The sequence below is a fragment of the Amyelois transitella genome, chromosome 10 (genome assembly GCF_032362555.1).
Source record: "Amyelois transitella isolate CPQ chromosome 10, ilAmyTran1.1, whole genome shotgun sequence".
NCBI lineage: Eukaryota > Metazoa > Arthropoda > Insecta > Lepidoptera > Pyralidae > Amyelois > Amyelois transitella.
Window position 1 is genome coordinate 2,485,024 of NC_083513.1, and position 16,932 is coordinate 2,501,955.

At 33.5% G+C, this 16,932-nt stretch overlaps 1 long non-coding RNA gene across 1 annotated transcript; it reads right to left on the reverse strand.

Annotated features, from left to right (window-relative positions):
- Positions 1-533: 533 nt before the first annotated feature.
- Positions 534-2,264, reverse strand: LOC132902144 (uncharacterized). Its single transcript, XR_009657028.1, has 3 exons — positions 2,024-2,264; positions 1,457-1,594; positions 534-867 (listed from the first exon to the last, which is right to left on the reverse strand). It is a non-coding gene; the product is annotated as an uncharacterized LOC132902144 (long non-coding RNA).
- Positions 2,265-16,932: the final 14,668 nt, after the last annotated feature.

A 16,932-nucleotide genomic window follows, 5' to 3' on the forward strand; every position in this document is an offset into this window, starting at 1 on the left:
CCGGTGAGGACCAATCACCAACACTGGGTGACCCCTTTGTGACGTCGAATAGGTAACTGAAATTCCAACGAATATTATTAATGCAAAAGTTGTTTGCTTGTGTGTTATGTGGCGCTAAATTAGTTGCTTCTTTTCATTTGTAAAATTTTTTGTCTCCAAACTGATCACGCAACCCTTGTTTTAGACCTTTAAACTAAGCAATATACCTAATATAAATGGACATGTTGAAACAGGAACACGTACCTTGATCGAATCGAAGAAATTCTCGTGAATGGTCAAGTCAAGAGTACTTGGGTATTATGTATAATTATTAAAAATACTAAATTAAATAAAATCATTAATCAAAAGTAGGTCCACAAATAAATGAAGCTGTAAGGTCATAAGCTGTGAACAGTGCAGCAAAAGTAAAACTTAGTCAAAAAATATAATTATAATAAAATACCACTAGAAATACAATTGTACAATTGTAAAACACAACCCATATGTAGAGTTTTAAAGACATTACCAAGTCACCAAGTCAGTCTTTGTGTTTTTTTATTATTTTCTTCTCTTACTGATCTACTGAAAGAAATATATCTATTAGAGTACGAAAATTATTTTTGTTTTTAATATATCTTTATTAAATTGTTGTGTAGGGTACATACAATTTATTATTACTATTATATTGTAAAAGTAAGATCCTATGGACTTGGTAATTTGTAGGTGCATTCCCTACGACAAGAGGCGTGATGTGTTCATGTAAGATTCCTGCACTCAACGCAGCCTCTATCTTAAAATCTTCTTCTCTGTATCGTATTTAAAAATGATTGTGTCTGTTTGACGTCTTAATTATTTGATTGTCAATCGTAGTGACCATGGCTCGGCAACCTTAAAAAGTAAATAAACAAAATAATCATTACAATAAGTTTTTACATTATGTGAACTTAGTAAAATAAAAAAGGCGTAAATCTATTTAAATGTTTTATACATCTCCTTCTTCACTATTTGTTACGAACTCGTTAGAGTGTTTCGAACTCCTTTGTAAAGGACAAGCATTCTGTAATTTAAAATAAGAAAAATAAATGACAGTTTGTTTTGAGCGTGCATCATCTTTTCTTTACCAGCGCAAATACTTTATTATTTTCAGCATATTCCCTATACTATTTGAATCCCAATTCCTTCATAATTTTCAAGACCGTTGGTTCTGTCTATTCTATAAGGGTTACAGACTTGATTATATGAATATTAGAGGCCACCCGCGACTTCGTCCGCATGGAAACCCTATCAATCCCGCGGGAACTCCGGGATAAAAATATAGCCTATATGTTATTCTGGGTCTTCAGCTACCTACATATCAAATTTCATCGTAATCGGTCCAGTAGTTTTTGCGTGAAAGAGTAACAAACATCCATACTGACTCACAAACTTTCGCATTTATAATAATAATAGGATACGTACAGATATAAAAAGATCATACCTTTGAACCACTTGGCACACAGCCACTGGACCTTAGGCCCCTTGCAGCGACTATGACGGTGGAATTTGTTTATCCCGATGTGCAAAATGGGCTGGTCGCGTCTAGACCTTGAGAACCACATGGATTGTGACACGATATCTGTAAATTAAAAAATCTTTTATTAAGTTTTTATGATATTCTTGTTTAATTAAATTTTTAGTGAAATCTCGTTTGCAATTTTTTTTGTATCTAAACTAAGACGGAGGTTACAATTGTGTCTTTGGCTTAGGCAGAGTTAAATTATTTTGCATCTACGATTAAAAGTTAAAATCAGTTTGTGACATAATAAACGTTTAAATCAACAACGCATATCATTAACAATAATTTTTATTTAAATTTTAATCATGTCTAAATACAAACAAATTTCCAGCATTTTAATATAGTTAATACGAGTAGGTACTACATAAATGTATGTATTATATAAAATTCAAACAAAATTAAGAGAAAAAAATTATTGAAATCGGTTAATATAATAAATAAAATGTGTTACAATATGGTTAACGTATGCAGTTACTAGTATGGTCGAACCCGTGTCAATGAGAATGTCGGTTAATGACCCTGACGATTTTATCATCAACGGTGATGAGTGAGCAAGGGCAGCCGGCGGAGGTGCGGGTGCAGCGCCACCACACGGCGTTGTACTTGTTGACGCCGTGTCTGCTGTAGTGGTAGCCCGCCACCGACAGCACCTCGCCGGGAGGCTGCCGGGGCTTAGTGGATGAGGACACTGGAAAAACACACGTACATGTTAACCTTAGAAAGTATTGAAAGAAAAACGTTTTTACATATTTTGAGCTCGTAATATATGCTGGTAATAATTACTGTAGAAAATTTACAGTGATTTCGGTCGCGTCCTCGCCTCGGAGAGGAGCCCGCTTGTAACTTTTTACAGCATTGTCTATTATTTTATCGTTGAGTTCGTATCTCGTAGCACAAGTTTTGAACTAACTTCGAGGCTAACTCAATCTGTATAATTTATCCCGTATATATTTAAAGTATTTATATATTTAGTATTTATTTATTCTTTAAAGGAATGAAAAGAATCAGAAACTTAATTTACCATTCTCCATTTGATATCGATGGTTTTATCAGAAATAATAATACCTACTTGTTTTGAGTTCGAATTTGATTTATTAGACTAGATAGTGTAGACTAGATTTACAGAACACTGATTAAACCCAATCATACTCACTCATTTTAAATAAATAATTGATAATGTAAATGAAATAACATTCTCTTTAAAATACCATGATATACATATACATAACGCATTCGCTATCATCTTGAAATGGTTCACACTTAATGCTTTCTTAGATATTTTACCTACCTATTTTAGAATGCATAATTTTACTACAGATTTATCACTATATTACACTACATTAAACGAGAAATATTTGTATATTTATATCTATGTATATTTGTACTTACGATCTCGAAAACGGCTTAGAAATTCAAAATATAGGTGCATACAGGCGTAAAAAATCGGTACCATGTCTGGGAAAATTAGTTTTTCCAATACTTTAACAAAAAATTGGTTTTTACGGGAGAGCGATTTATTTCCAGCGACGATATTTTTATATACGACAATATATATATACGACAATTTGGTTTTTTTTCTATTTTTTGGTGGTTTTATTTGTTTTTACAATTTTTACGGTTTTTGTGACATCGACCGATTTTTGTTTTTACAATATTTATGGTTTTTCTATTTTTTTTTTCTCCATAAATATTAACTCAATTTTAAGGAACATAATACGGCGGTTTTCCCCTTTGTTATTTCATGTTTTTTTTGTTTTAACTCCTTTTACTGCACGGTCACCTAGTAAAACAATTGCATAAAAAATCTTAGCCAAGAATAAATTTTCATAATAAACATCTTCATTTTTACTTATTTGTCCATACTTTTGTTAGATCTTGCAAGTTCGGCTAAAAACTACGATTATTGGCATACTAACAGCTCGAACACAACAGACTCATGATACTTTTACAAAAGAATATACCTATTGTACTTAGTACTCTTTTGTTAACATGATTTTTTTGCCTATTCCTCTCATTTGTTTTATTTAGACAGATAAGATGTCGTCGGTCCGTTCATCGAACGATAACAACAAATTCAGATGCCATTAATCAACCGTGTATTGGCTATAGTCAGAATTATTTGCAGTTTTAACATTTCCACTTGCGTCAATGGCAATGTTGTCCGACCATTTTGACGATATGATCATCAATTGTGACCAATTTACATCGGCAGCCGCCATTCCTCCACCTGGAACACCTCCAAATAGACTTGAGGGGGGAAACGTGGTGTTGGTTGTAGCGATAGCTCCCGACACAGATGACCGGATGGCCCCGTAGGGATAATGTGAATTTTGCATCTGAAATGTGACATGGAAGAAATTGATCACCCGTTCATACAACACAAAAACTCTTTTATAGCACGCAATAAATTGCAACAACTTCACATTGATTTATAAACATACATACACATAATCACGTCTATAACCCTTGCGGGGTAGACAGAGCCAACAGTCTGAAAAAAGACTGATAGGCCACGTTCAGCTGTGTGGCTTTATGATAGAATTGAGATTCAAATAATGACAGGTTGTTAGCCTGTAGCCTTAAAGTAGTCTTAGTCGCCTTTTATGTCATTAATGGGAAAGAGATGGAGTGGTCTTATTATTTTACGTATTGGTGCCGGGAACCACACGGCCCATTTAATCGCTTGTAATATTATCTTGTAATTTATAATGGGAACTTTTTACGTCCCAATTATCTTACCTTTTTCCATAATTTATATCCTCGTGGATTACCTTTATACTTGTATTTAAATCTGATCATTTTTTTAAATTATATATTTACAAAGTTCTCTTTATTTATTATATACCTACAAGAGTTTCTCAAAGTTATTGTTCCACTCTTATATTTTGAGAGCACAGGGTATTAAAAGAAAATATGTACTTATGATCATTAATAGGCATTTTATATATAGAAAAAAAAATATACAAAAGAAAGTAATATTAACATAATTTTTTGTCTTAGATATTTTATATTATAAGGAACAAAGAATCACACATAACATCACATATAACTCAAAGGCGCCAGGGTCACATCTCATAGTTTGAGAATCTCTGGCAAAATCTTAGATCAACATTTAAAAATAAGGAGTTCTTAAATAATAATAATTAAAAAAAAACACATTTTCGAGTATAATTTTCTTGTCTTTTCGATACTTTGTATTTGTAAACAGTGAACAACTTTATTGGTGTATGCATCATAGTAAAAGATAATATTAATGAACAACCATATAACTGTTTGTTTCCTGAATAAATATAAATAAATAAGGAGAGTGTGTAGGAAAGGGAAAGACAAGGACAACTTAAGATCTATGAAGAATATTCTAAACCTATGTGCTTACATGAAAAGACTGAAAAATAATCGTGGTAAGATGTAGTTTCTGCCTATCCCTTCTGGAAAGGGGGGTTTATGTATGTATTTTAGGATAATGTATAATATTCTATGGGCCTTAAATTAATTGCGATAAAATACTACAAATTAAAGCATGACACATTTTAAGTGAAAACATATTTGAGATACATAATGCTAGGCAAAACTAAGCAATTACCAGATATTGTTACAATTATTAATATTGAACATAGAAATTATTAAATTAATTGTATTATTAATAGTAGTCCATTTTTTTAATTTATGTTTAATAACATCACTTTTATTTTAAGTACAAGCTAGCAACATTGATAACTTTTGATAATAGTAGTACCTAAGTTGTAATTTTGAAAACATCAAAAGCTAATGAGTAAAATGAAATTGAGATAAATGGGTAACAATGATTTGTTGTAAACTGTTCATTGATACAAAGTACAATTAAGCTATAACGCATACGTAATTTAAATACATAAACTTTCAGATCATTAAAATTGCCACCTTTACATGTCCAACTAATGCGTATGCGCAGGATTAAATTTAACGACAATCCTGTCTATCGTGGTGACGGTGCTTCGACACCTGTAATCACACCACTTCACACACCTCCACACTGATTTACGTGAGTTATCACTGTACTGATTGTATCTGTGGCCGTATAGAAGAAGAACAGGCCTGCCCTTTCTTGATGTCGCGTAAACTGGACCTGAAACATACATGATATCACGTTTTTATTATTTCCGAGATAAGCAGAGTCAATAGTCTGGAAGTGAGTGAAAGCCCACGTCCAGCTACTGGTGGAATTGAAATTCAATCATAAATGAAAACAAACTTTTGAAATAACTATTTAGACGTATCTCTGAATTTTAGTTTCATGAGTAAGCCTCCTGCTAAAGGTAATTAGTTACTTTATGAAATTTTTGGTAAATTTATGATAGAACAAAACTCAGAAAAACAAACAAAAAGAAAACAAATTGGAATCTTACATAGTTTATAAATGATTACGAACTGCATTATCTTATTATAGGCTTTTAATATTAAATCGTCTATAATTAAGATAAATATGCGTAAATGTTCATCAAAAACATTTAAGTTCAAAACTCAATGTTTTACGCCTACTTTGAAACGCCTTGCGTTTATACTGCAACCATATATATATAATATATAATCACGTCTATATACCTTGCGGGGTAGACAGAACCAACAGTCTTGAAAAGATTGATTGAAGGCCGCGTTCAGCTGTTTGGCTTAATGATAGAATTGAGATTTAAATACTGACAGGTTGCTTGGCCAAATGAGGAATCCCAAATAACACCATGTTGCGTTTGTACCAACGCGATCAAAAAGAGGAAAAGACACTTTAATGTTATAAAGTTGAAATTTAATAATAAAGATTTATTATTTATAAGATTAAATATTGATGATATGTAGTATAAATAAATTAAATCAAACAATAAGCGTTATACCTAATTTAAGTCAGTTAAATGTAACTGAGATAAATTTTGACGCGTTCCGGAACGCCTAATTTAATCTTCCAATATACATGTTACCACTCCAATTATTATACTACCAAATTCCGTACAACATCGTCACTCTGAAGAGGAGCCCTGGAATAACTTGCTTTTTTTATAAAGTTAACTATAATATACTTCACGATTTTGATATTCTGTTAATGATTATGAGAGTTTCTGAAAGTGACAATAGAGTTGTCTATAGTCGCTATGATCGCGCGACACCCTCGATCCCACCTGATACATCGCCATCTTTTTTTTGCTGTCTCCTTCTTGTGTCTGTCCTGACAGAATCTGTAGACACCACACTGGATCAACGGATTTCCATGGCGGGATTTAGTGAAGATTGCCACTGAAAATACGTGATTAATTATATAAATTATAATCATTAAAATATTAAAGACCATGAAGTTTGGTATGTTGCCTTTTTTTTAATCACACAAACATATAATAAATCCCTCTTCTTATCCTCCTCGTCTTATCCCTAAAGGAGAAGACAGAAATAACGGTCGTCAAAAAATTAATTGATTTTTCAATGAAACTCTAGTTGAATTTCCAATGAATTGCATTGGAGATTGAGAGGAGATTGCAAGGAGCGAGTTCTATAAAAGCGATGAACCAATTTTATTATTATTCATTTAAAACGTTTTATTAAAATTCAAATTCTCTCTCGTGTTTGATCTGAGTACCAACCTCTGGCTGGGCGTGGGCAGCTCTAAAATTATATATAGTTATAGTGCAAAAATCAAGAGATAAAAATTAACCAGTTCATTTATTGACAATGATAAAGATTGAATATTTGTTGCGGATGTTGGCAAAAATAATACAATGAATTCAATTTAGACAATGGCATGAGATCTAAATAATAAATTTTACAAACCTTAATTAGACAACAAACACACTTTACATCTTTGACGGCCTCTGTGGCGCAGCGGTAGTACGCTTGTCTGTGACACCAGAGGTCTCGGGTTCGAATCCCGGCCAGGGCATGATGAGAAAATAACTTTTTCTGATTGACTTGAGTCTTGGATGTTTATCTATATAAGTATTTATTATAAAATATAGTATCATTGAGTTAGTATCTCGTAACACAAGTCACAAGAACTTTACTGCGAGGGTAACTCAATCTGTGTAATTTGTCCCGCATATATTTATATTTATATATTAATCTTCATCTAAAAACTAGTGGTTATGGCAGTTATAATCTGCAACAATCTTGTCATCTACAGTAATAATTTTAGCCTTGCATTTCTTATAGTTTTCCTTCACACAGTACCACCTGACTTTAGGTCCAACGCAATCATATCTTCTGTTGTATCTGTGATTGTTCAGCAATAAAACTGGTCTGCCGTGGCGGGATATAGTAAATACTGGTTCTATAGGGAAAAAATTTAAATTTTAGTAATTGCAGAGATGAACATATTTGAAATGGCCTGACTGTTGTTATGGTATGAAATTAGTTTTTCCATGAACCAAGTAAGAATATGGACCCTCTCAATAACAAGAAACCACAGGCAACAAGACAGTTAAAAGTTTGAATAAAGAAAAAACAAACGGAAAAGTCGGTTTGGAAAGAGTTGGTTTAAACTTGCCAATTAAAATAGAAGGGGTTAGGATCAGACCACACACTACAATGATTATGAAGCTAAAATAATTAATAATAATAATATGAAAAGCTACCAGAAAGAAGAAGACCGGTTTTCAAACCACTTCACACTTTGTTTTCACCTTGACGGTGGGAATTTAAAGCGGAGATCTGTGTCCAGTAATACTTAATGGGTACGTGATGATGATCATAATTTTATTAAAGATACTGTTATAAATTCAAATATTTTTGAAATAAAACAATAGCGTATCATGTCACTGTATATTTCTCATCCTAAAGAAAATAAAAACGCATTTCTCCAATTTTAGTAAACGAAAGATAGTTCAACACGATTTGTACAAAATTCAGTATTTTTCACCACGCTATGCGTACACCATTAATGGCATAGCTTTGTGTTTTCCTACATATTTCGTAGGAGGTGACTAATGGCCCGTGTAACGTGCAGCCGACTACGACTCTGGCAGACTGGATTGAACGTGTGTACGCTTTATTCTACGTCCACTAAACCTCAGCCTGCTTCAGAACCCGGGGTACCCATCGTTTGGATGACACGCCATATTATATAATTCTGGTTCTATTCAAGTGGCAGTTGTTTATACATCTTCGATAAGTTGGAACCAATTTTGAAAATGTTAAACTTCTAAACGATCTACATACATACATATAATCATCACGTCTATATCTATTGCGGGGTAGACAGAGCCAACAGTCTTGCAAAGACTGATAGGCCACGTTCAGCTGTTTGGCTTAATGATAGAATTGAAGTTCAAATAGTGACAGGTTGCTAGCCCATCGCCTAAAAGATGAATCCTATGTTTATAAGCCTATCCCTTAGTCGCCTTTTACGACATCCTAAATCTTTGAACGATCTAATAATGATTATGCTTGTTGTGACACATGACGATTTCATCATTTACAGTGATGAGCTTGGCTCTGCATCCCGAGTGGTCTTTGGTACAAATCCAGCGCACCTTGGGACCCCGGCTGCCACTCCAGCGGTTGAAGCGGTAATGGCCCAGCTGAATCACCGGTTTGCCACGCAATGACGTCGAGTATATTGGTTCTGGAAAACAGATTTTTTGAATGATGGATAATTATGAACCATTAATGGATGCTGATGTTTCTGTGTTGGTTAAAATTGCTCAAAGTTCATTCGATACCCCGAGTTTGCTGGCGAAAAATACAACTAAAAATAAGTAATAGGTCTGCTCGAGTCCGTTCACTGCTTACTTTTCCCACCAGCTTGACCAACTATAAGCAAAACTCTTTCTGGCTGGTTGTCTCCTCGGAGCTCGCCGTCTTTAATTCAACACCCACCCGTTTTTAAAATTTTGTTACCAAGTTTTGGTTTGACGTTTCTCATTCTGACAATAATAATTAGGCGCTATCTGGTACCTTCCATATTTTTTTCTTTTTAATATTTTTTTTATACATGTAAAAAACTTGCATTTTGATACACTTATGAGAAAACATGTAAATGGTCTAAAGTAACTAAGTGAGATTTTGTAGATACCTATATGATTTATATATGATGTATTTTCAAGATATATGACTGTATGTTTTCTAAATAAAATAAAATAAAAGATATAACTGCTTTTTTGGGAAATCTCTTGCGTATCATTCAAGCTTTGTTTGTTTATTTTTTGTTGGAAATTTATCTATATTAATTTTGGTCAAAGGAAAATTGTGAGTTTGAAATTTATTTATATTTTGATGACTTCCAAATAGATTCCCGAACACAGCAATCAAAATTATAAAATCCATCATTTGGCCTCTGTAATAACTATGCTTCTCAGAAATATTAAACGCATTTAGTCAAGGTAAATCACCTAATTGACCTGATCAATGAATATGCTTCTCCGGAGCCCTTATAATCTTCGAGAAGACTGGAACTAGAATACAATCGCTGTTTATTAATTAAAAAAAAGCGTATTGTATTTTATTTTCATAATCTTTAATTTCAAAGACAGTAATAAAAACCATAAAATATTTTATTTGGTCACTTTAATGACTATGCGTAATTACTGAGCGCATTTAAATCGAGCGTAGTCACTTCGCCTCGTCAATGATTATGCTTCCCCGTGGCCATCATGATGTGATTCTCGACAGTAACCAGCTTCGCCTTACAATCCCGCCTCACGCACACCCATCTCGCTTTCAAGTCATTGCCAGACGAGCAATTGTAACGATGACGCCCCAACAGCAGCACCATCCCACCTCGCTTCGACTTCGAGAAGATTGGAACTGAAATAGGAAAAATATATATATATACACAGATATAATCACGACTTTATCCCTTACGGGGTCGATATAAAATAGTGACAGGTTGGAAGGCCATCATCTGAAGTAATCCCAACTTTATTATTAGCCTTATCACCTAACATGGAAACTTGCATTAGATGAACAATCATCTAAAAAGTGACTAAGGGAATGAGATAGAGAGGTCCTATTCTTAAGAACCGGGAACTACACGACCATTAAGCTAGCCCTAAAAAAAGTTCGGGAGCTGGTTTATGGGATACAAAACCTAAGACTCTTTTACGATAATAATCTTTCTTTTATTCGATTTTTGTCAAATAAGCTTGATCTTACTGAAGAAATCATCAGCAGTCTGTAAATGATTAAATGTGGTCCATCCAATTAGATACATAAACTCTTTATTGCACCATAATATTAAAACATACACCTAATAGCAAGTACCTCATGTCGATGTAGGGATAATATACTTTTACTATCAAAAACAATTGATTATTGTATAAAATAGTTTTTTTTCTTCTATAAACAAATAATGTATAACCGAAACCAGCGCTACTACAATTGTTTTTTTTAATATTATTTTGATCAATTTACGCTTTGCTATAGCTTCATGGATGAATTCAACACGTCCTTTTATTTAATTTCATAATTTTTTTTTTATTTGTTAATAATTATTTGATGATATTTTTACTTGAGCACTACCCCAAATGCATGTGTTCGTTTAAAATCGCGTTTTCTTGATAACGTGTTCTCTCTAAGTTTTTCAACCAGTTAGCAAACCAAATTAATGTCAAAAATAGATAATGTATTTGAAAATATATAAAAAACGTTTTTACGGGGGTTTAACTACCATAAATAGCTAATTATTAATTTTAGTTTATATACAACAAGGAAAAAAACAGCAAGAACTTAGACTATAGAAAAACTGGGACACTATCTATAATTATTTCTATAGAAATTTCTTCCAGTATGCTTCCATGTAACTCATGTATGGTTGTGTTCGTCAACAATGTTGATGATCAGGTCCTTGAAAGTTGTGACCTTGACCTTGCAGCCCTGGGACTGCCGAACACATCTCCACCTCGTTTTCGGGCCGATGAGGTCAGACCCTGAGCAGGTGTTGAACCTGTGACCTTCCAACAGGAGAACTTTACCACCACGCTGGGACTGCACGAAGGTTGCTTTCATTATCTCTGGAAAATACATGTTTCATCTCAATTCTATCATTAAGCCAAATAGCTGAGCGTGGCCTATCAGTCTTTTCAAGGCTGTTGGTTCTGTCTACCCCACAAGCGATATAGACGTGACCATATGTATGTATGTAAATACATGTTAGATAGATATATATTTATATTGGTTTTCATTAACCAAGAGAAAAAAGTATCAGAATATTAAAAAAAACAAGCTTTTAGGTGTGGACGGAATCGTTAAAGCAGTCTTTTAGTTGTTAAGTTGACCTTGTGGTTGACTCATTACAGTTAATTTTCAAAGCTTTTTTGGTATACCTACTTTATTGTATGTTAAAAACATGTACAACTGATTTTATATTCTTCCTCTAGGCGTTAAACCCTGTAACATCCTCAACTCTCAAGAGAAGAGCCTCAAGGTATATGAGTTTTGTTCCTGTTTGAAATGTTGCTAAGAGGGTTTTGTGAATGCTACCCATGCAAAATCAGGGCGTGTCACTACTTACTTAATAAACCAAAAATATCCGTTATATTATAAAAGGAATAATAAATGAACTTTATTTTCTATAAGGATCACAAGGGCCTCATGACCGCATTAAGCAGAAAAAAATGAGAAACTAAGACTCAAGTAAGGAATAAACAAAAGCATTAAATGTACGAAACATGTATTTTGGGCACAAAGATAGTCAAGTAGCAAAGGTCTTTAAATAAAAAAGGGCCGTGGGCGCACGATTAACACACACTACTACAGAATTTAAGAATTCATCTTTTTTCATTATAATTAGTAACAGCTACAAGCTGTAAATATATAATATTAAATATCTAAGAAAAAATAAATAGGTACTCATTTTATACATATATTAAAATAGACTACAATACAAAAGGTCATCTAAGTGGGATTTGTTGCAGGCAACCTAAAATTTAATGATTATGGTCAGGAGTCACTTCAATGATCTCGTCATTGACAGTGATGACTTTGGCCTTACATCCTCTGACCGCCTTGACGCAAGTCCACCTGGCCCGAACCTGATTGTTCGTGTGATTGTATTTGTTAAAACGATATCGACCCAGTATTAACACTCGCCCGCCACGTTTCGTCGTCTCGAAGATAGGCTCTGAAATTATATATTTAAATAATTATTTACAGTAAAAATCACATAGTTATCATCTTTAATTTTTTTAACTGCAGGCTATGAATATTCGTAATTGTGTCTGAGGTAAGCAGACTATTCAAACAAATTACGTCGTTAAATAAATTACTTTAAACTAAGTTTACTGGCGGTCCCAAAACGTCAGTGCAGAAGAAGCGGTTGCAAACTGCACTGCAGCATTTTCTTCAATAATGTCAACTTCACAATTATCCAAACTTGGAGTTACTACTTACTGCCTGACAAGGAAACATTATGAAAAGTTTTCATACTGTTTTAAATATTAAAAAACTTCAAACATTTGACTAATTTATTAACATAAGGTTGATCTAGAAAATGCAAAATCATTTAAATATATGTATTTAAACGAATGTTACTAATAAATTAACCTAAATTTATTTCTAGAGGGGAACTTAACCCATATTTTAACATGAATAGGTACACAACCTGTTCTCAGAATGTGCAGGTTTTCTCACGATGTTGTAAGACCGTATTATTTAACTATAGGGTTTCCACACAGGCTTTGCTGCAAGTTCAGGTTTCCTCACGATATTTTTCCTCATCTGAGCTTTAAACATATTTAACAATAGAAAGGTTTTTTTGGACAGGGTACGTCCTCCGAAATTGCTCATGGTTATGTTCAGAGAAAATTTGGATTATCTGGTTCTCCAACGTGATGACCTTGGCTTTGCAGCCGTAGCATGCTTTGACGCAGGTCCACCGCGCCCTGGGGCCCTTGCTTCCGGAACATCTGTTAAATCTGTATGGACCAATCAGGATCACCGGCTTTCCACAACGAGAGGTCGTCAAAACAGGAGTATCTAGATGACATGTAAAGATATAATTTTAGGACATAACTAAGTAAATAAAGCAAGGTTTTCAGACCACAGCATGTAACATCTATGTTGGTCTGAAAGCGATGAAAAACCGTTCCCGTGCAGATTGTAAAAGTCATAAAATGAAAAGGCTTTTAAATTTGGAATTCTTATTAAAGGCGATGGGCGAACAATCTGTTATACTCAAATAAGCCATTCAGGTAAAAGTTTGTTTCTTTTGATTGACCCCGTAAGGGATAATGACATATGTAAAAATATACAGTTTTTTTAACTCTAAAAATAATTGAAAAAAGTAAATGAAAGTAAATGACTTTGTTATCACATTTATAAGAGGATTTTTAAAGTATTGTCATTTATTTATTGTTAATGTTCTTAACAAAGATCTGCACTTTACTCTATTACAACTAACTAAACACATCATTACAAGTATAAACTAACATTAAACTAAGATGATCTAAACATAAGAACAAGATTTTGTGTGCATTAGTACGCGCCAAGAGTAATGAAATAAAAAGCGTCGACTGCGCATGCAATTTCGGAGAAAAAATTTAAAGTAGTAGGTATTTTTAATTTAATAATATTTTTTCATTTAATCCTTTCACTAAATGGTGCCAAATATTACTGTAAATATTACGGCTTTTTCAATTATAATTTTCGAATCAACTTAAAACAGTTTAATCAACTTCCTACATATAAAACATAGAACCAGCTATATTATTCGTTAACTACGCGGTTAGATGATTCAAATTAAAAAAAATTATTCGTTATTCTTCATATCGCTTAATAATTGTCAAATCTTTTAGTTTCACAACATAGGTTGACATCAAATAAATTACTTAAAACTAAGTTTACTGCCGCTTCCAAGGCGTCAGTGCAGAAGAAGCGGTAACAAACTGCACTGCAGCATTTTCTTCGACAACGTCAACTATACAACTATCCAAACTTAAAATAGATTCGTGGCGCGTACCAAATATGCTCGTGATAGTTGAGAATGTAACCGATTTTTACGCCAAGAGGAAGAAGCAGAAGTCAATCCTTGTTCATTCCTTACAAGAATGGTTGTGAATGTCATGGTATTTAACTATCACATCATCAAGCATGATGACCACGGCCTTACAGCTGAATCTGGCGCGCATACAAATCCACCTGGTTTTGGGGCCTTTGCTGGAGCTGTGCTTGTTGAAACGGTACCCGCCAATACATAGAGCTTTGAACCCTCGTTTAGTGGTGACGAAGTATGGACCTAGATGAAACAAATTGTAATTATTATCATATTAATTAATTGTAATCGTGCCGTGTGGTTCTCGGCACCAATATAAAAAAGAATAGGGCTACTCCATCTGTTTCCCATGCATGTCGTTAAAGGTGACTATGGGATAGGCTTATAAACTTGGGATTCATCATTTAGGCGATGGGCTAGCAACCTGTCACTATTTGAATGTCAATTCTATCATTAAGCCAAATAGCTGAACGTGGCCTTTCAGTCTTTTCAAGACAGTTCTGTCTACCCCGCAAGGGATATAGACGGGATCATATGTATACATACGATGGTTCACTGGTATTTACAGTAACTGGTCTATCAGTACTCTTTTACCATATATACTATCTACTAGACTTGTGTACTGTATATTTTGTCAACTGTATTTTGTATAAATTATTGTGGAGAAAATAAATAAACTATTATTACTAAATAAAATAAATAAACTATTACTATATCTTTCATGTATCGGAACTATAGGGTGGCCAGACAGTCAGTGGGAATGCACCAAGTAACTCTTAATCACTTCCTTTTCTACGGTGAAGATGCACGCTCTACACTTGGTGCGGGATCTGGTGGAACACTGCCACCGGATCTTTCCGTTCTTGAATTTGTCCCTGGAAAACTTGTAGCCATTCACTATCAACATCATCGTGTTTCTAGAAGTCTGATACGAAGTCACTGCAATGGATAAATTCTAATAATTATACGATCAGTATCATAATTGACTCTTAGTAGTACAAAACTGGAAAAAAGAAAATAAATTTTGAAATACATTATTATATTTCTTTCATAAATGAAAATGATATAAGGAAAGAAAGAAATGAAACACTTCTTAAAACTCTTATTATTATATTGAATGTTGTTATGGAGAAAAATCGAAAAGGCATTTACTCATACGTCGCTATAATGCTAAACCATAACAGCTTAAAACCCACCACCGCTATCTAAACAGGTGTAAATGTACTAACTTTACATGTATGTGTCATTCCTCATAAACTTAGGAATGCAAATGGTCCATGTTAAAATTAGATCAGAAATTATAAATCAAGACAATAACTATTAATAATACCTAATACTTATAATAATACAGAGCGTGAATTAGAAAATAATGAAATTAATAAATTCTTAAAGCTAGAGCAACATTATTTAATATGAAAATACAATTATCGCCATAATTTTTTAAGATTGCAATATAAAAAAAAACATATAATAAGTAACATAGACGATCCCAATTAATAGCATTTCATGATCACTTAAAATACCTGATAATATTTCATCCTGAAGTTAAAATTATTCTAATTAGCTAGTTATTTTATCAATTGAAAAATTATACGATACTTAATTGACGCTATAACTAATCTAAATTGATAACATCAGCAATTTTGGTATATATCATAAAATGTATATATTGCTATTTAGGTCATTAACAATTTTTTATGTACTTAATTTCATCTAATTATAAACTAATAATGTTATTTCACCTTATGTCGAAGGCTAAGGAGAACTCGAATCTAATATAGGAATACTATAGAAAAGATCAAGTCTTCCGTAGTTCATTAATGAGAAAAAAAGTATCGAGTGTGGCCTGGCCTGCCTGGCATATCGTTATTATTTTTTCCTCATTATATGTATTTTTCACTGGGCACAAATTTTTATCACTGCGCATTTTAAAGGCTTCCTCTTATGAGTCTACAATTTGCGGTCTTAATTTACTTGCAGATAGGAAGGATATCACAAGTTGTGACGAAGATGACAACGTAACTTGGTCGCATCATATTGTGTCATTCAAAACTTCCAGAGAATTGTGGTACTACTTTTAGCTCAATATAGGGGAAAATATTATATAACATAGGGAAGGAAATCAAAATAATGCGACAGTATTATTCTCGTTTCTATGGCTTATCTGCACAGATCTTCTTATGTTTTGACATCAACAAAAGTTCGCTTAAAACCGGTTAGCGCTGGTGTGAGCCTGAGGGTTATGGAATCCCCAAACACGAACGATAGCGTTGTCCAGGGTGTGGAGAGAAGCCCTGCAGCCAGCCTTGGCTTTGACGCACACCCATCTGATTCTGTTCCCATACTTGTTGACGCGGTTGAAGCGGTATCGTCCAATCATGATCACAGGATTGCCTCGTTGGGATTTCGCAAACACCGGGTTCAAATCTGAAACTAATTCTGAAATTAGCATCTG